This window comes from Danio rerio, chromosome 1 (assembly GCF_052040795.2).
Source record: "Danio rerio strain M-AB ecotype USA chromosome 1, GRCz13ab, whole genome shotgun sequence".
NCBI classification, from domain to species: Eukaryota; Metazoa; Chordata; class Actinopteri; order Cypriniformes; family Danionidae; genus Danio; species Danio rerio.
This window is the reverse complement of record NC_141021.1, coordinates 4,647,501-4,670,000: the sequence shown is the minus strand read 5'-3', so window position 1 is coordinate 4,670,000 and position 22,500 is coordinate 4,647,501. Positions and strand designations below refer to the sequence as shown.

Sequence of the window (22,500 nt, the reverse complement as noted above, 5' to 3'; positions counted from 1 at the left end):
TATTATATTATATTATATTATATTGTATATATTATATTATTATATTATATTATATTATATTATATTATATCATATTATTTTATATTATATTGTATTATATTATTATATTATATTATATTATATTATATTATATTATATTATATTATATTATATTATATTATATTATATTATATCATACTATTTTATATTATATTGTATTATATTATATTATATTGTATTATATTATATTATATTATATTATATTATATTATATTATATTATATTATATTATTATTTGGTGTGCTTTCATTTACAAAAAAATAAATAAAAATAAATAAAAAAACACAGTTAATTGATATTTTCTTATTCATTTTATACTATCATAAATAATTCAGTAACATTTTGCCAATAAATGAGTAAATAAATGAACTTTGTTATGAGATAAAAACAATATCACTTCATTCAAGTGTACAAAATTGGATCTCGGACAATATATCATCCTCTGCATGAGTATACCATACAGCAGGGATCACTAATCTTGGTCCTGGGGGGCCGGTGCCCCTGCAGGGTTTAGCTCCAAGTTTCCTCAACACACCTGCCTGGATGTTTCAAGTATACTCAGTAAGACCTTGATTAGCTTGTTCAGTTGTGTTTAAGTTGGAGCTAAAATCTGCAGGGCACCGGCCCTCCAGGAACAAGTATGGTGACCCCTGCCTTACAGTATGTCCACAGGTACATATTATTAAAGTGGTTGTGTTGATGGTCTTTACATCCATTCATTCCTAGTGTGTCTTAAGTGCCTGTATACTGTCGGAGTCATAATACGTCTTGTGTTATCGCAAAAAAAAAAAAAAAAAACCCATTGACTGAACTTGTGAAGGCCGAAGAGTGTCCGCATAAAAGCTAAAATGTTAGGTGTTGCACCACAAAGTGTAGCTTGAAGATGCAGTGCCTTTAGACACAGCAAATAGCATAAAATTGCTATATCAAATTGCCTGCTCCGGGGGGCTGTACATAAGTGTACTGTATGTAACTTTGGATAAAAGCTTCTGCCTTGTGCATTTGCAGCTTCTCTGCCAGTTCAAATGTTTCTGGCCATTCATTGCTGACCTTGATTGATTCCACACAAGTGTGTTTTGCCAATATTGCTACATCTAGACCTTGTTGCCATCTGTTTGCATTGTACTGTCAACCTCGAGAAAGACGCCCACTGTTCATTCACTGACCACTTCATCTATACTGTACTGCAGGCTGGAGCAGAGCATTGCAGATGCATGCATTAAAGTCTGAACTGCATCTACAGTGGTCATTCTGCTAGCACACAATGTCTTTCTTTGGGTGAACAATTAATCTGTGCAAGTTATTCTACTGAGAAAAGTTTGTTTTGGTAATCTTCAATCAAAGTCTGAGCATCTGCTTTCACATTTGGAGTGACGGCCAATCAGAAATCGTTATATGAATATTATTGAGAAAATATGTGTGCTGCTCAGTGTAAACTGGTATTTTTGAATTTTATTTTATTATGTTTTAATTTGTTTATGTTTTGCTTTAAGTACAGCGTTAACATGAATAGCTTTTATTTAGCCTAGAAATATTTCGTAGCAAAATAAAAGTATGTATTGTAACTATTTATTGAGTATTAGTTAGTTAGTGGCTGGCTGGCTGGCTGGCTGGTTGGTTGGTTGGTGGGCTGCATAGTTGGTTAGTGAGCTGGTTGACTGATTGGCTAATTGGTTGGTTGGTTGGTTGGTTGGTTAGATGGTTGGTTGTTTGGCCAGTTGGTTGGCTGACTGCTTGGTTGGTTGGTTGTCCTATTGGCTAGATGGTTGGTTCGTTGGTTAGTTTGTTAGTTGACTGGCTGACTGATTGGCTTATTGGTTGGTTGGTTGGTTGGCTACATGGTTGGTTGTTTGGATAGTTGGTTTTTTGACTGACTGGGTGGTTTGTTGGCTGGCAGGTTGGTTGGTTGGTTGGTTGGCTAATTGGCAAGTTTGGTTGATGGGCTGGTTGGTTGCTTCATTGGCTAGTTGGTTGGTTGGCTGGCTGGTTGGTTGCTTCATTGGCTAGTTGGTTGGTTTGCTGGCTGGTTGGTTGGTTGGTCAATTGACTAGTTTATTGGTTGGTTGGTTGATTGGTTGGTTGGTTGGCCAGTTAGTTGGTTGGTCAATTGACTAGTTTGTTGGTTGGTTGCTTGGTTGGCTGACTGGTTGGTTGGCTAATTGACTAGTTGGTCGGCTGGGTGAATGGCTGATTGATTGATTTGTTGGCTGGCTGGTTGGTTGGCTAGTTGGTTGGTTGACCTATTGGCTAGTTGTTTGGTTGGCTGGCTAGATGGCTGAATGGTTTGTCGATTGACTAGTTGGTTGGTTGGTTGATTGGCTAGTTGGTTGGCTGACTGGTTGGTTGGTTGACTGGTTGGTTGGTTGGTTGGTCGGTCGATTGATTAGTTGGTTGGTTGGCTGACTGGTTGGTTGGTTGTTTGATTGACTGATTGGCTAGTTTGTTGACTGATTGGTTGGTTGGTTGGTTGGTTGATTGACTAAATGGTTGGTTGGGTGGCTGATTAGTTGATGTATTTCATTGTTTACTTTTTGACTATTCAACATTTATATTGATGTTTGTTCATGTCACCCAATACTGATGTTCTATGTGCCAAATGATTTTATCTGTTTATCCCTTATTCTGCTTAATTATTTTTAGACGACAGCCTGTTTCTCAAAACTAACTTTGGTTAGTTTACATATCAGTCAGACGGCTGTTGTCCTGAATAATTGGACAGCGTGCTCATCAAAGTCAACAGTCTGTCCATGTAAGACAGCTAGCAATAGTGAATCACAACGAAATAATGTTTTATTGTTGTCTGGAAAAAAATAAATAAATAAATAAATTTAAAAAAAGTGCCACTTCAGAATTTAACTGCAGAGTTGCTAGATTGTTTTGGAGATGCACATGACTGTTAACATTTCCAGTTGTCTTATCACTCTTTCTACCTCTACAGTAAAATGTGCGGAGATAATTGAGCAGAAGATTAATTGCTGACTGTCAGAGGAATTCCAATAGACCTGACTGAAATAAACCTGCGCATATGAAACTCAAATTAATGGTTGCTGAGCAACATCAATCCAGCACGTATTCGCAGACTCTCTCCTTTTCTCTCTCCTTTTTAATTTAGCCCCTCTGCTTAAATTAATCTGTATTTCATTGAGGCCGTGAGATAATTAATGCAAATTTCAAATGAGAAACTTATTTAGTACGAACTCTAAGAAATAAGTTAACAAGCCTGTGATGTCCCAATTATTTATTAATTATTTTTTTCCCTCCTTCAGCACACCAGGAGGCGGCACGTCCTTTTTGCTTTACACCACCGAATTTCATTTCATTATTCAGGTGAAAGTAGCATTACTCCGATTAGGAGAGTACACTTGCAGAAACATATTCAAAATGAGTTGTGCCGCTTGCTTATGAACTCTATTAGCGAAATGAAAGATTATGGAATCCACGTGATCGTTTTAGTCTCCTGCAGAAAGCGAAATGCTAATAAAAAAATGAAGCAAACCGAGCTAAGCCAAATTGGCTGGCTTTCTTCCACTAAACAGTAAAGAGCAGTGTCGCTGTTTTTGTGTTCATTATTTCTATTTCCACCCATATTTACTGCTGTATTCTGCAGTAGGTCAGACTAGAGGAAATAAATATGCTTCTATATGTAAATATGTCTGTCGTATATATCCGTCTGGCTCGTCATCCTTGTTTGATATCTCCAAGAGGCATGTCGCTCTCTACCTAATGCCAAGCTGTAAATCAGAGGAGTCTCAGAGCGAAGAGACCGTCTCAGTAGTGCAAATTTATGTAAATACTGGAGTGTACTCCTGGCCCATATCTGTGGTTGGCCGTGTTGATATTAAGGACACCGTTCATGTTTAATGCAGTCTTTCATTTTTCTTGCTATTTCACTGGATTTCTTCCTCTTCCCTGCATGGCTTAAAGAGACGATGGTTTTGGGAAAACCCACTGGAGTGAAATATGGCTGCAGATCCTGCAGACTGTCATTTTTCAAGGGCATTTTTGTTTAAGTCAAATCCAGGCATTACAGTCGTATATCACTGAGCAATGACAAAGGGTTGTCTCTGGAAATTTGCATATTCAGTCATGGATGGACTTTGTTGAACTGCTCAGTCAGTAAATTCATTCCCTTATCCATTTTTTTTGTTCATTGTTCACCCAGTCATTCATTTAACTCGTTTGCTCACTTGCCCACACATTCACTCACTCGCTCGATAACTCACTCACTCACTCACTCACTCACTCACTCACTCACTCACTCACTCACTCACTCACTCACTCACTCACTCACTCATCCATCCATCTATCCATTAACCCATTAATTTATTCTCAAAGTCTTTCACTCTTTTATTATTTAATTTATTTACTCACCCGTCCTGTATATTCATTATTCACTAATTCATTAATTGTTTCATTCACTCACTAATTTATTTTCACTCACTCAATTATTCTTCCATTCACCCTCTCACTCACTATATCAGTAATTAGTTAATTAATTATTTCATTCATTCGTTCATTCATTCATTCATTTGATCACACATCACAATTAACTGACTCGTTCATTATTTGCTCACTCAGTCACTATTTCACTTTTTTCAATGTTTAATTTATTGACCCTCACTTATTAATTTATTCATCCATTCACTTGCTCATTAATCCACTCACTTACTAACTCAATCATGTCACTCACAAATATATCCATCCAGCCAGCCTTTAACTCTTTTAATAATTGATTTATTTATTCACTCACTCACCCACTCATTTGCTTACTTGCTCACTCATCCATTCATGCACTCATGCACTCACTTACTCATCCATTCATTAATTCACCCCAATTTGCTAACATATTCATTGTTTCATTTACTCACTAACCCACTTATTTTCACTCACTCATTCATCATCCATCCAGCCTCTCATTCACCAACCCATTAATTCATTCATTCATTCATTCATTCAATCATTCAATCATTCATTCAATCATTCATTCGATTACACATAATTAACTGATCCATTTACTCACTTAACCACTGTGTCACTTGTTTCATATTTAATTTATTGACCCTCACTTAAACTATTCATTCACTCACTCAGTCACCAACCCAATAATGTTTTCGCTCACAAATCCATCCATCCATCCATCCATCCATCCATCCATCCATCCATCCATCCATCCATCCATCCATCCATCCATCCATCCATCCATCCATCCATCCATCCATCCATCCATCCATCCATCCATCCATCCATCCATCCATCCATCCATCCATCCATCCATCCATCCATTCATTCATTCATTCATTCACTAATTCATTCACTTTTTATTCATTTATTTGCTCACTTATTCATTCATTCATTCATTCATTCACCTTTTCATTCATTCATTTGCTCACTTATTGACAATTTTTTTTCACTCATTCCCCCACTCATTCATTATTCGCTTCATTCATTCATTCATTCATTCATTCATTCATTCATTCATTCATTCATTCATTCATTCATTCATTCATTCATTCATTCATCCATTCATTCCCTCACTCACTTTTTTTCTCATTGACTCATTCATTTGTCATTCACTTGTTTGCTTGCTTGCTCGCTCACTCATTTATCCATCCATATAAGCACTGTGTGAGAATATATGCTGTATGCCTATAGTTTGTCTTTTCTGCTGTCACTGTGCTTTTAGAGTGGATACTCTCATTTTGTGATCCCAAAACATCCCAAAGTAAGCAGTGACTTGTAGATAAACATTTCCTGTAAGGGAGCAGATGAAAGTTGTAGCTCGAGGGCAGTCAATTTGCTGAGCTAGTGAAAGATGCTCCCATTGTGAGCGCTAAAAGCCATATGATAAATCATAAGCAGACGTGGGACCGGTGGCGCCGGGTGTTTGCCTCTTTGAGCTTCGTCTTTGCAGCCTGGTGCCACATATTTTATCAGCAACTGTTATCTTTGTTTGTTTGCTCACGACACGAGACTTAGACTTTCCATGCATCCACCAAAGCTGCGGCACGTGTTGTTTGGAGGTGAGATGTAGCCACTGGCCTCCTGTAATCCTCTTGATTGTTTATTTATATTTTGCATTGCAGTGTCTGGACATGCTTTAATTCCTGCCCTCCTCTCTTGTGAGAGAGCACAGTCATTGCATGACAAATCCACCAAATGCACAGCTGTGTCGTCGCACTTCGCACAAACCCGAATCCCAAAAAATTAATGGCCCAGAAATAATTTGACGAATTACTGTTTATTTTTAGGCTCTATTCGCAATGTAGCTCCAGTATGAGACTGGAAATTACCAGCATGTGCTGTAGGGCCAAAACATTTCAATGGACTTATTCAAATAAATAAACACTTTTTTTCAGCAGGTTTTGCTCTGCAATTCCAGTACATGTTAAATAGAAAACTAGTAGCCGAGCATACAGTAAGGTTATTGATATATATTTTTTATAATATGCAAGCAATTGATCAAATGTAACAACAAACATTTGTAAAAACACATGTTTCAAAATATTTGCATTTAAACAAGGTGTTCATTTTTGATTTGGCTTATTCATTCATACCTTTTCCTTTTGGTTTAGATCCTTTATTTATCAGGGGTTGCCACAGCAAAATGAACCACCAACTTATCTAGCATGTTTACTCAGCGGATGTCCTTAAAGCTGCAGCCCAGTACTGGGAAACAGTCATTTACACATAAAAAATGGCTGTGATTTCAACGGTAAAAAACTGTAAAAATGCTACAGTACAAATCCGTAACCTGGTTAACGGTATGTTTCCTTAATATGTACGGCGAATAACCGTAAATTGACTTTCCCAGAATTCCCTGCATGGCACAAAACTTTTTATGCATTTGTTTGACTTTAATATGGATCTTTTTAGCTGTTTCCTCATCAGTTATGTACATTAGAGATTTATGTTACATCTAATGTTGATAAACGATGTTTATTTCATGACTTTAATTGTATGCGTGTTACCATACTGGTGTTTAGTAGCTGTGTGGATGACACTGAGCACCTTGTGGGAAAAGTTGATTGTGATGAGCATTGGCTCATTATGTAACTTCCTCATCACCACCTGCCTGTGGGTGTGCTAACGTGTCTAACTGTGTAACAAAAGATGTGTAGATGTTGATCATTCAAAATACAGACAAAATACCTCTATAAATTAATAAAATACGGTAATTTACCGTAAAAATGAAAAATTACTTTTACGGTTTGTACCGTATTTTTAACGGTAAAGTACTGGCAACCACAGCAGCTGTTTTTTTACCGTAAATTTTACGGATTTATTTTTTACAGTGACAGCCAGTTCAGTTTTCTTCAATTCAACTGTACCTTGTCTGTGTACTGTGGAGGAAACCCACGCCAACATGGGGAGGACATGCCCAGCCGGGGCTCAAACCAGTGACCTTCTTAGTGTTAGATGAAAGTGCTAACCACTGGGGCACAGTGTCGCTCGATTTAATTTATCATTGTGGTAAAATATAAAGGCACACTCTACTTTTTAAATGTATTTTATTTAAAAAATTAAACAAAAACCTACAGCTCCCCTATAATTAAAGTAGAATTTTACCTTTTCTGAATGAATTCAGACAGTTTCAGTACCTGCTGAAATTTTTATTTATTTTATTTATTTATTTTGCTTAGCTTAGCTTAAATTTAGCCGGCAGGTTACTCTCCGCAACTTTCACATGGTCACCAACTAAACCTAAGCAGGGCTATGCCTGATCAGTACATTGATGGTAGACCACATGGGAAAGGTAGGTTGCTGCTGGAAGTGGTGATAGAGAGACCAGCAGGGGGCGCTCAAGCTGCAGTTTGTGTGGGTACTAATGCCGAATATATTGATGGTGACTCTATACTGCTCAGTGAGCGCCGTCTTTCAGTTGAGATGTTAAACCAAGGTCCTGACTCTTTTGTGGTTGTAAAATCTTCAAAAAAAAATAGGGGTTTAACCCTGGCATCCTGGCCACGTTTGCCCTCTGGCCTCTGTCCATCATGATCTCTTAACCATCCTCATATCATAATTGGCCTAATCACTCTGTTTCCTCTCCACCAATCAGCTGGTGTGTCTGGAGCTATATGGCTGCTGTCGTATCATCCAGGTGGAAGCTGCACACTAGTGGTAAAGGAGGAGATTCCCCCCCCCCAAAAAAATGTGTAAAAGTGCTTTGAGTGTCCTGAAATGCCATATATAAATGTAAAAAATCATTATTTATTTTATTATTTTTTTATTATTATAAATTATTGAATCAGGTTAGACCCATAGACTGTAAAAAAACATGAACGTTGTATCTGTGATGTTACCCTTAGATTTCTGAAGAGCACAAATGAAGCTACAAGTGGGCGTGTCTAACCATCATCATTTTGTTTGCTCGTCAGTGCGCCAACCGGGGGTAACCACAAAAGGGCAAAGAGGTGGAGCTACAGATACCTGCTAACATTTTGTTTAAATGGGTTTTTCTTTGGGAGAAATGCTTAATACTTCATTACTTGTGTTCTGACCACTTGTGCAGGATTGTATACTATATCAATGAAGTGTTCAGTTTTTTAAACACACTCTAGTAATACATTGAGCTACTTAGCAATGTTCTTATGATGCACAGAAGGAAAACAATAATCAAATGTGTAGTCAGTGTTAGTAAATGCATGGCTATTTATGAAATCTAGGCATAACACTTTATGACAGTGTTTAAGATGACTGTTCTATCACCTACAGCTAATCAATCTCCAGATTCCGGCGTGCATCTAAAGTGCCATCATGGCAAAGATTAAATAAATCAGTTATTATAAATTAGTTATTACAACTATTATGTTTCGAAATGTGCTGAAAAAACTTCTCCATTAAACATTCATTTGTTAATTTTCTTTTCAGCTTAGTCAATTTATTAATCAGGGGTCACCACAGCGAAATTAACCGACAACTTATCCAGCATATGTTTTATGCACCGGATGCCCGCTGCAACATGCGTGCATGTCTTTGGACTGTGGGGGAAACTGGAGCACCCGGAGGAAACCCACGTGAACAAGGGGAGAACATGCAAACTCCACACAGAAAGGCCATATGACCCAGCCGAGGCTCAAATCAGCAACCTTCTTGTTGTGAGGCGACAGTGCTACCCATTGAGCCACCGCACCGCCCATCTCCATTAAACTGAAATTGCAAAAAATAAAAAATAAAATGAAACACAAATAATATGTACAGGGGGGGGGCTAATAAATTCAGGAGTACAAATAACTTCCACTCTCCATTTGAATAAAATCAAAAGGTTACAAACACTTAATGATATACGTCATTGTAACTTTTATTAAGTGATATCGAGACAATCAAATGAATTTATTTGTTTTAACAACTTCACTGGATTTGCTGTCTTAAACACTGGTCTCAGTCCTGTGAATTCCCAAGGACAGAAACTTCAGTAATGCTGTGGCACTTTTGGCCCAGATCGATTTGCTTTAAAGCTGGACATGAGGCGAATGTTAAGCTGGCCGTGCAGAACGCCTGATTGTCCCTTGTGTTGGCGGCTGCGGTACGACTGCACAGCGCACTCACTCATAAGTTCAGCTGATTCAGAGACGGCCATGTGCAGTCACATCTCCAGAGACGGGCAATTTCATTCGCGTCGTCCGTCTGTGGACCTTGGCTTTTCAAATATTACTCTGACAATACCAATGTTCTGCAAAATGTGTTATTGAATGGAGGTTCACAGGAGTCGGAGTTATCATGCAGTGGTTCTATAACTTTACATTTGCGTAAATGTTAGATGTATATATTCCATCTAGTTAGACAGACAATTTTTTTAAACTTTTTTTTCTCTCTGGGGAAACTTTTTTTTTTTTTTTTTTTTTACTTTTTTTTTATTTGTGTATTTTTTCTATGTTATATGTTTGAAAAGCTATGACCGCTTGTTTAAGGCAAAAAAAAATTATAAAAAAAAAAAAATTATATATATATATAATTATTATTCTTATATTAATAATGCATTTTTGTTGGAGTGTTCATGTTCTCCCCATGTTGGTGTGGCGCTATAGGTAAATTGAGTAAACTAAATTGTCCATTGTGTGTGCTTGTGAATGAGTGTGTATGGATGTTTCCCAGTTATGTCTTGCAGCTGGAAGAGCATCTGCTGCATAAAACATATGTGGAATAAGGTGGCGGTTCATTTCGCTGTGGCATACCTAGATTAAAAAAGGGAATAAGCCGAAAAGAAAAAGAATAAATTAATAATAATAATAATAATAATAAAATGTATTTTATACATATAATAATAATAATAATAATAATAATAATAATAATAATAATAATAATAATAATAATAATAATAACAACATAAAACATAGAATAAAAATGAAAAAATAAAACTGGGTTATGAGATCAAAATTTGTAGGCAGATTTGTATTATTATTATTATTATTATTATTATTATTATTATTAATCTTTTTTTAAGGCATTTAGAGATGCATACTCAATTCAAAGAAAAGTAAATTGTAAGATTTTTGGCTGAGAATTCCAAGGGAGAATAAATAAATAAATAAATAAATAAATAAATAAATAAATAAATAAATAAATAAATAAATAAATAAATAAATAAATAAAATTACAATTTAAATTAAAATACAATTTTTTTGGATGTGATTTAAATTCAAAGAAAACTCCAAAATAATATATATTAAATGAATTTAATTTAAAGAAACGCAAATGTCAAAACTGGAAACTATGGGTTCACCATTTACAATAAACATGTCATAATTGCAATATGTTTAAAAAATAAAACAATTGTTTTTTTAAGATTGTTCAGAATTCAGATTAAAAGCAAAAGTAAAAAGGTGGTAATACTCAAGAACAGAAAAGAATTTGCATAGCTGCTGTTTCTAATTTATTTGCAGGAGAAATAATAATTTAATGTAAAAAAAGAATGCATCTGAAGAGTTGAATATAACTCTGTCCTACACTTCTGTTATGCATTGTGTATATGCTTTACTAAAGATATGAGTTTTTAATCTAGTTTTAAACTAAAAGAGTGTGTCTGAGGCTCTGACATTATCAGGCAGGGTATTCCAGTGTTTGGGAGCCATATATGAGAACGCTCAACCTCCTTTAGTGGACTTTGCTATTCTGGGTGTTACAAGAAGCCTTGAGTTTTAAATATTAAAGAGTGGGTTGGATTGTAGCAAGACAGAAGGTTGCTTAGATAAACAGGAGCTAAAATATTTAAAGCTGTGTAGGTAAGAAGCAATATTTTATACACATGGACAGACAGGCAGTGCAAGGAATATACAATTTGGGTGATATGATTGTATTTTTTGACCTGGTGAGAACTTTGGCAGCTGCATTTTGCACTTACTGAAGTTTATTAATAGACAATACAATTTTTTATTAATAAAAAAGTTTATTAATATACAATACAATCAGCAAACAGAGCTTTACGGTAATCTAATCTAGAGGTCATAATTAGGCCTCAATTAGTGCTTTTCAAAAAGAAGATGCTTCAGAGGACATTTCCAGCACTTTACAATCTGTGTAAAAGCCATTTAATTCAAAAAACAAGATAATCCAAAAGCAGATAATGGCGATTTTGGATTCCATTGCTGTTATTTTCACCATAAACGCATTGTATCACACATAATCAGATGTTACTGTAGTTTATTAATAGCTTATGCGTTACAATCAGCGAACAGAGCTTTGCAGTAATCTAATCTAGAGGTCATAAAATGATGCACAAGCTTTTCTGCATTGAGATAAATAGCTTGTTTGTGAGCTTAGTGATATTTCTGACATGAAAGTAGACTGTTTTTGTGACATTTGCAATATAAGATGGAGTTTGAAATTTTAAATAGCTTTCTAATATAACACAGAGTAGGAAAGAAAGAAAAAGAAAGAAAGAAAGAAAGAAAGAAAGAAAGAGCGTCTCAGATGACTAATTGTATTTGTAATGCTGCTTGTCTTGTGTTCAAAGCATCTGCAGTAAAGCCTCAATTAGTGCTTTTCAAAAAGAAGATGCTTCAGAGGACATTTCCAGCACTTTACAATCTGTGTAAAAGCCATTTACTTCAAAAAACAAGATAATCCAAAAGCAGATAAAAGCGATTTTGGATTCCATTGCTGTTATTTTCACCATAAACGCATTGTATCACACATAATCAGACGTTTATAGCACACGAAGCAAGATGAAATATTGTTAATACTCAGCCTTCATTCACAAAGAAACGGAGACAGAAAAGATGCCTTTGATGCGTCTAATTGCATTGACGAGTATGCATATCTCTAATGATATTATGCAAATCTGCTTTTGTATAACGCAGGTGCCCCTTGACTACTTCATACTTTTAATTATGAGGATTTGAACCCGCCGCTGATAAAGGAAGACCCTGGTGATGACTTTAAAAAGAGACTGTGATGATTTTCATCTTGTACACTTGCAAGCGCAAAATCTGCTTTGAAGGCAACATTCACACAGAGGTTTAGCCTTCAAGTTCATTTTCTCTTTCATCTTTTTTATTTCCCCCCTCTAAAGGAGTCAGATATTATATTGTAGAGCAGACATCAGGCTTGTTAGGTTATGGATTTACGTACTGTGCTGCACATAAAGAGCTGCATTCATGCATTTGAAATGCTAGTTTCATACATATTTACATTATATAATGTAGAAATGCATAATATGTTTGTAATGCCACGCTTATGTAATTATGCATGCTACACTTATGTAATAATATAATAAGGTCACACTTTATTTTGATGGTCCACTTGTTGAATTTAACTACATAGCATCTACATGTCAACTAATTCTCATTAGAATAAAAGTAGACTGTTAGGTAAGGGTTTGATAGTTGTAGTTGCAAAGATTCTTATTGTCAGTTAAATGTCTATTGAAGGAGCAGTATCAACAGATATTAAGCAGACAGTCTTCTAATACTCTGAGGGACCATCAAAATAAAGTGTTACCACATATAGTTATAACTTTGATAAGTTCTGAGAAAAAAAAATGGATGGAAGGATTAAATGATGGATGTTGATGTATTAACTTTTACTAAAAAAAAAAATAACTGAAAGCAATTTTATTTAGATTATTTTTTTAGTTTTATTGTTTTAGTTTATCTACATTTATGTATTTTTAATAATTTTTGTTTTATTATTATTATTTTTTTTACTATTTTGTATCATTTTTTGTTTTGTTTTAATTTATTATTTTGATATTTTTTTTCATTTACATTATAATAATAATAATTATTATTATTATTACTATTATTATTATTGTTGTTAATATTATTTAGCAGTATTATTAATTTACGTTATTATTTGTGTTTTTTTATTTGTTTTCCGTTTATTTAGGTTACGCTTATTTATTATTTTTTATTTTTATATATGTTGTATTATCTTTGTATTATTTTTAAAAAATTTATTTATTTATTTTCTTTTTACACATTTTTTATCTATTTTATTTTTGTATTTATATAATTATCATTGTTTTTACATTTTTAAGCTTTTATTATTATTTATAATGTTTTAAAATATATTTTTGTTGTTTTTTAATTAATTATTTTTTGTTTATTGATTTATGCATGCATTTATTCATTTATTTTCTTTATTTTCATTTATTATTCAATTTGTTCCCACATAAAATACTAATGTGCACTGCTGAATTCAGAGTGAAGCTTGTTTTTTATATAAACACACAAATTGTGCTTTCAGTTATGATTTACTGAAACTGAGAGCACATATATTTGTTGTAATTAAATAACATTCTGTGCAATGAGACAGCTGCACTAAACCATATAAAAATATCCGTTTTATTTTGATGCATTGTGCATGCAGCCCTATTACAGATGTTATTTTTCACACACACACACACACACACACACACACACACACACACACACACACACACACACACACACACACACACACACACACACACACTTGCTCTTTAATTTTAAACTATAAGGCCAGATGTGTGAAGGGTGCAGTTATATTTTGGGGGCATTTGTATTTCGTTCTTACATTGCGTTAATCATTGTGGATATGTGTACAAACTAGAGCACTGTGTTATAAGATCATCCCATCCTTGTGTTATGAGATCATTCCATCCCATTCCCCTTCAGCTGTTCATAAATCATTAGAATCAAGCCTGACCAGAGTACACAAGGTCAAAAGAGCAAAAGTTCAAGATGACATTGTATTACATCACAATGTTCACTCTGAAAGAGGCAACCGATTGTTCACATTGTATGCGTGGGTCCATGATCACAACTTTTCCATGAATAATGTATTATTACATAATAATAATAATAATAATAATAATAATAATAATAATAATAATAATAATAATAATAATAATATTATTATTATTATTATTATTATTATTATTATTATTATTATGTGATATTTATTATTATAATTTAATATTATTGTTATTTTTTAGTATGCTTATTATTTTTATTTAATTTTTTATTTATTTTATTAAAGTTTTATTTTATTTTATTCTTATTATTTTAATTTAATTTTTTATTTGTTTAATTTTTTTATTTTTCTTAATTTGTATTTTTCCATTTATTTTTACAGTTTAAATCAAAACACAAACTTTTGATGAAAATGCATATCTTTGTCATAAAGGGAATCATTTAATACATTAAAGGTTTGCAAAAAAGTATTAATTTTAAATTAAAATTTAGGACTATTTTGAGCTTGCATTGTAAACTTAAAAAATACTATTTTCATGTTATCAAATTAATATTCTGTTCATATCTAGTAAATATATTCACCATATAAACTATTAATATAAACATTTTGCTTTGTTCCAGAATATAGTGTACATCATTGCTTACTTTGAATCCTGTTGTCTCCAATAAAATGTGAAAGGATGCATAAAAGTGTCATTAAAGTCATGCATAATGGACTTAAATGTGGTTCGAGGCATTTTAGAATTTATTTTGGCTAATGATGCTCTTGGTAAAAAAATAAATAAATAATAATAATAAATAAATAAATTAACGCTCTTTTCAGAGAGCTGCAGTGCTCTTTTTTTATTTCTTTTTTTCTTATTTTATTTTGACCCGACCTGAGACACAGGGCACAGTATTACAGGTATTACCGTAAAATTGAAGAGAGATGAAGGCAGCTTTATCTCAACCCCTCAGCGTTGTCCCCGTAACATCGCAGGTCTTGTTAAGGCTAATCTGCGAACACCTAAAAACGAGAGTGATTATCCATTGAGTGGCTTCCAGCAGAGCCGCGTCTTTAGCCAAATGTCAGCCTAATTCCTTTTGACTGGCTGCTGTAATGATGACACTCCCTTGATGAACAGCGACAGCCCGAGTCCAAGCGGAGGAGGCCCTTTAATGATTTTCATCTTGGCTCGGGTTCGCTCAAGCCGAACGTGCATTGGCAAAAACCACTGTGGAGAGTGGAAACTGCGCAACACAATGGAAATCTGCTCCCCTGATCTCCCTCTAGTGTTTGGTTTTTCTGCAATATCTATTGCGATATAAATAATTTCAGCAAATGACTTGAATAACCAATGCTATCTTGCAGAATATGTATACTGAAATGTAGTACGGGTCAAGTACTTCAGAGAGCTGTGTAATACAATCAAGTCATCTTCATTTCTAGAGGACTTTTTACAATGTAGATTGTAACAATGTTGAAAATACTGTAGATAATCATCTGTTCTGGATACGAGCCGGATCTAAATTATGCGGACCTTGAGAAAAGGAGAACAGACAGACAAATACGAGTGTTGATACCACTCAAATAACAGTGTATTTCGGGAAATAATTAATGCTAGTTCAGCAGAGCAAAGATACAGATTAAATAAACAATGTTTTATAGTTTTTGAGGAGTTTAACAGTTTTAATAAAATTGAAAAATGTTTATTTAATCTCACCTACTAATTTGCCATTAAAAATAATTTTTAATAATTTTTTTAAACTTTGGATTATTCAATTAGTTAGTTCATAAGCTGTTGTTGTTGTTGTTGTTGTTTTTTATTTTATTTTATTTTATTTTATTTTGTTTTATTTTATTTTATTTAAATTTGCCAATAAAATCATTTTTACATTTTTTTTTTCTAAACTTTGGTTTATTTATTTAGTTAGTTCATGAGATGTTGTTGTTATTTAATTTAATTTAATTTAATTTAATTTTGTTTTTTTTTTGTTTTGTTTTGTTTTATTTTTTATTTATTATTAGTACTTTATTTATTTATTTATTTATTTATTTATTGAGATATATATATATATATATATATATATATATATATATATATATATATATATATATATATATATATATATATATATATATATATATCTGTTGTTGTTGTAGCAGCACAACACATTAAATTCTGTTTCAGGGTGTTTCGGGTGTTGAAAACAGAAGGCAGAAGTTTGCTTATGGCTCATTCAGCTTGATTTTCTGGAGTTTGCAAACGTTTCAATCATTTATGTGAATTTAAAACATGTCAATGAATCTGATGTCAACTGGTATTGAAACGTGCATGACTGCATCTCTCCCTCTTTCTCTTATATTTGTGACACGCCACAAATGTTGCATGATGAAGAGTTATGACTCTGACTCAGTTTAATGCTGTGCTCCCTGTCATTGTGATATATTTATCACGTCCATGCAAATCCTGGCCACGCAATTAATATTTACTGACCCATTTACATACTAAATAAACTGTTTGTGTGTTTGTGTGTGTGTGTGTGTGTGTGTGTGTGTGTGTGTGTGTGTGTGTGTGTGTGTGTGTGTGTGTGTGTGTGTGTGTGTGTGTGTGTGTGTGTGTGTGTTTCTGTCATGCATGAGTGTCAGTAAATGATGCAGTTTCTTACAGAGAGTCTTGGATGATGGCAGTGTGCTTGCTGAAGGATTTAGTGTGATATTGATCTCAGACTAGTTGATATGCACATTGATTGATAGTGAGTGTATGCAGCAGTGCTAGTGGTAAAAGAGTTAAAGAGATAATTCACCTAAAAATTAAAATGTGCTGTTGACTTATTCATCCTCTACATTCCATCCATCCATCTAGAATTAAAGACGACTTTACATTAAAGATATTTTAAGCTGAAGCTGTGAGCTTTGGTTAAACAGTACTACTATCATTATTAATAATAATATGTAAGCGTCGCCTCAAGGCAAGAAGGTCAATGGTTTGAGTTCCTTCTGGACCAGTTAGCATTTTTGTGTGGAGTTTGCACGTTCGCCCTGTGTTGCTGTGGAATTCCTCTGGGTGCTTCGGTTTCCCCCACAGTCCAAACACATGTGCTAAAGGTAAACTGAATAAACTAATGCCAAGTTTAGACTGCATGATTTTCAAAGTAGTCGTGTCACAGATGTTTTCACACTGCTTGACTATCTGGGCTAGCGTTTCGTCGCTGTTTTGTTTACACTGCAAGATGGATCAGCGACAGTGACTTTCACATTGCATGACTTTACTATAGGAAGAATCGCCGTCAACTTCGTCAAAACTATGTCTCACAGCCAAAAACACTCAGTATATCTTTTGTTATTTACTACATAATGAGAAAGAAGCCTTTAATGGGGTAGAACATGTTAATTTTTGCTCACCTGGGTTTAAAGGGAAGCCATTTCTCCTCAACGATGATAATAAACTAATTTCTTTCTGTATGAAACGTCAAACAAACACGGTTGCTCCTGAGTCCTGTCAAACCTCCACTAGTTTTTCCCTCCATTTCGTGGGTCCAAATAAACCGAAAAAGAGCGCTTTTAACTTCTCCCCCAGCCTCCCGCTGGCCTGCAGCAGGCATACACACACACACACACACACAAGTGAAAGCTGCTCTCTCATTGGCTGTAGGCGATCGCTGATGTTATTTTGGGTCAAAACTCAATTCACTCGTCATGATTTGAATCGCCGACAGCTCCAGATATTTAGCATGCCAAATTTCTCGCAGGCATCGGCGACTTATCGGCGATTCTCTTAGATCGCGTCTTTGATAGTTCACACTGTGGGATTATCACTCACGTGCACGAGCACCGATTAGTCGGTGATTTCAGCCATTTGTCGACGATTTCTCAAAACTTGTCGGCGAGCCAAAATCGGGGCTAAAATCACAAATTCTGAACTAGTCATAAATTGTTTGTAGTATGTGTGTGTGAATTAGTCTGTATGGGTGTTTCCCGAAACTGAATTGTGGCGTCGCCCTTGGGAAATAGTTAAAAAATAAAAATAAAATCAAAGGGGGATAATAATTCTGACTCCAACTGTATGTGTATATATATATATATAATGTATATGTATGTATATATATATATATATATATATATATATATATATATATATATATATATATATATATATATATATATATATATATATATATATGTATGTGTGTGTGTGTATGCCTTTAAATGCAAATGAGCTGCTCCTTCCAGCCCACTTTTCTCAAATGTGTGTCTGCTTTTCCTGTGTTACGTCAGATAAACAGCAGTCAGTGATTGAGACAGACAAGGATGAAGCTCACACACAAGGATAAGTCACACACAAATGCCGTTTGCAGTACTCTCACACACATACACACACATATATATGCACGTTTATTGACACTATGGCGTTTGAAAATTACAGAGCAATTTTACTGTCTTTATTACAAACATGCATGTTTTAAAAAACATTACAAATATGTATAAAAATTTATAAACCATATAAAACTCACAGAGAGTTGTAACAAATATTATAACCCCAGTTTAAATATAAGAAATGTTCTGTGGACATGTTATGTATACATGTTAGTGTAGAAACTTGGTGCCTGTCAGTCAATTTGGTGGGCGGGGAAAACAGCACTCCTACAACATTTTGCGATGGGCCTCAAAATCACTGGCATTTGGATATTTTAATATTTTTAAAACGTCGGGAATTTATAAACAGATACTTGTTGTGTTTCTATTGCACCAATAGGGCTATGGAAACCCTATACATGCACACAGTTCAGGCTTACATAGTTGATTTTCATCATAGGTGCCCTTTAATATCTGAGTATGTTATATGTAACTAGTGACCCAGCCATTAGATTGGGACGCAGTGTGTCAGCAAATCTCCACAATCATGCATGAATCTCCAGTCTCAGTGACCTCTGTATTCAGTGTGTGCTTGAGTGCATTCTCATGGTTGGACTCCAGCAGAGCTGCACAATCAGCCAAACACTGACACACTTGATACTTTGTGATAAATTGTTGCTCTTTTAATCATCGTCCTGCAGCCTGAGGTCGTGACCTTTACACCCAGAGTCGCAATTAAAGCGGCATCAATCTGAAACTAGTTTGAGTTACAGCCGTCCTGCCGATACCAGCTCTAGATTGTTGCTTACCTTCTGCCCCTGGTGTCTCATTTACGCCTCTGTTCAGCCAGATTTGTGCCGATCACCGCAACCTTTAGATTGTTCATCTTCTATATCTGCAGATCCTAGTTTTTCTACTACATGTTTGCTCTGGTTTACAGTCGCTGGTGTGGCAGTGGAGTTCATATTTGATAAATGAGCAACTAGGCTTGAATGGATGGATTTGTGATCTAGTTTGAGGTCAAAACATGTTCAGGTCAGATTATAGCATCAAGGCCAAATGAAACTGCTTACACTGCACAGTAAAGCTCCAATGGTTAACATTTTGTTTTTTTTATACAACATAGTATTTTAGTGAACTTGATGTACTCTGACAAATTATTCATTCATTCAAAACTTTTCTTCTTTAAATTACGTATTTACTAAATGTATTAAATATTACAATGTTGTTCTAAATTTATAAAGTATTTGTCTCTCACTGGTTCAGTACATTGCATTGGACATGTATGTGTTCATTTATTTATTCATTCATTCATTGGTTCGTTCATTCGTTCGTTCATTCATTCACAATTTGCCTTCTTATTTGACTTCATTACTAAAAATATTAAATATAAATTTTACTATAATACAATAAATCATTAATCTTTTCATTCATTCATTTGTTCATTCATTTATTTAAAACAATCTTTCTTTTTCTACTTATTTACTAAATATTTATAATATTACAAATGTTTTCTAAATAATTTAAAATGCAATTGTTTGTCTCTCACTGGTGATTTATTCATCACTCACTCACTCACTCACTTACTCATATTCACTCACTCACTCACTCACTCACTCACTCACTCATTCATTCATTCATTCAACAATTAATTCATTCAATGTATATTTATTGTCTATTCATTCATTCATTCATTGTCTTTTCTATTCATTCTTTTCTTTTCTATTCATTTATTCCTTCACTCACAATTTTTCTTAATCTTACTTAATTTAATATTAAATATTAATTTAATTATTATTAATTAATTCATCCGTCCATCAATCCATCCATTCGTTTATTCATCCATCTGTCCATTGCTTCATTTGTCTGTTTTTTTTGTTAATGAATGAATGAATGAATGAATGAATTCATTCATTCATTCACTCACAATTTCCTTCATAATTTTCTTAATTAAATATATTAAATATAATAACATAATTCATTCAACTGTTTGTTTATTTATTTGTTAACTCATTTATTCAGTCATTCAAAACTACATTTTACTTAATTACTAAGTATAGTAAATATCACAAATATTTTATTAGTAATTTAAAATTATTTTTTATTTTTTGTCATTCATTCATTTATTCATTCATTCATTGTTCTGTCTATTCATTTATTCATCCATCACTCCATATTTTCATTAATCTATTTGTTTGTCTATATATTTTGCTCATTCGTTTATTTATTCATTCATTCAACTTTATACTATGACCACATATTTGTATTAGTAGTAATAGTACACACACACACACACACACACAATGAAAATCGACAGGTTCTCATCAAGTGCGCATGGGATTGAGCTGGATGTTGTTAGTGTTAAATATGTAAGTCTTTGCAGCCTGTAAAGAGCATTAAGGCATTCATGCACAAGCACAGTTTGTCAGAGATGTTAAATGAGGTCATGAACACCCAGTTAAGCAAAGGTTATAAAGAGCAGACTCATTTGAATCCTTTATAATTGCCATCTACTGTACACATATACCAAGCTGCAGCATATTCATCTTTATGTATATGGATATTGGGCTGCTTTTTTGGGTGGGGTGGAGGGATTCCTATCTAAAGCCCTTATTTAAATGCAGAGCTTTTGTAATACCTTTCAGTTCATGCCAATCCGCTGAGAGGCTGATGCCAAGTGAACTGCGTTGGGCTTTCTTAAAGGCAGACAAATGCTAATGCATGATAATTTCTTGCAGAAGTTACATTCATACAGCACCCAACAATTGTTCCCTGGGGTCAGTGTGAAACAGGCCATTGTTGTCGTTCAGACTTCTTATGAGATTTCAACAAATATGAACAGCATTTCCATCAGCGGATGCCTCATGGACAGTGTTAAAATGATAGTTCTCCCAAATAATGCAAATTTGCTCGCTATTTACTCTCCCTCAAGTGGTACCAAACCTTTATGAGTTTCTTCCTGCTGTTTAACACAAAGGAAGATATTTTGTCTCTCACTTGTCCAATACATTGCATTGCATATGTATGTGTACATTCATTCATTCATCTATCCATTCATCTGTTTGTCCATTCAGTCATGCATCCATCCATTTGTTAATTCATCCATTTGTTCATCAGTCTGTCCATTCATTCATTCATTCATTCATTCATTCATTCATTCATTCATTCATTCATTCATTCATTCATTCATTTATCATTCATTCATTCATTCATTCAGAATTTTACTTCTTAATCTACATATTTACAAAATAGATTACATATAAACAATAATATAATTCATTCATATGTTTGTTTGTTCATTTATTCATTAATTAATTCATAGATTATTTTCTAGATAATATATAATGTATTTGTCTCTCACTTGTTCAATGCATTGCATTGCATGTGTGTCCATTTGTTGATTCATCTATCCATCTGTCTGTTCATCCATTTATTCATGCATCCATCTGTATGTTCATTCATTCATTCATTCACAATTTTGCTTTTTAATTTACTTATTTACAAAATTGACTAAATATAAAAAATAATATAATTCATTCACCTGTTCATTCATTCATTCATTCATTTTTTCTAGATAATGTATAATGTGTTTGTCTCTCACTGGTTCACTACATTACATTGCATGTGTGTGTCCATTCGTTCATCCATCAATCTGTTCATACATTCCAGCACTCATCTTTGTTCATTCAATCATTTGTCTGTCTGTCCATTCATTCATTTATTCATTCATTCACAATTTTGCTTTTTAATTTACTTATTTCCAAAATAGATTAAATATTAATATAATCCATTCACCTGTTCATTCATTCATTCATTCATTCATTCATTCATTCATTCATTCATTCATTCATTCATTCCTTTTTAGATAATTAGTTATTTTTTATATATATAAAGTTATTTATTTTGTCTCTCACTGGTTCAATACATAGCATTGCATACGTATGTGTACGTTCA

At 33.8% G+C, this 22,500-nt stretch overlaps 1 protein-coding gene across 1 annotated transcript in view; it reads left to right on the top strand.

Annotated features, from left to right (window-relative positions):
- The window catches only part of LOC147846650 (uncharacterized), a 194,809-nt gene that overhangs the window by 171,288 nt on the left and 1,021 nt on the right, over window positions 1–22,500 (top strand). The gene's annotated exons all lie outside the window — the stretch shown is intronic.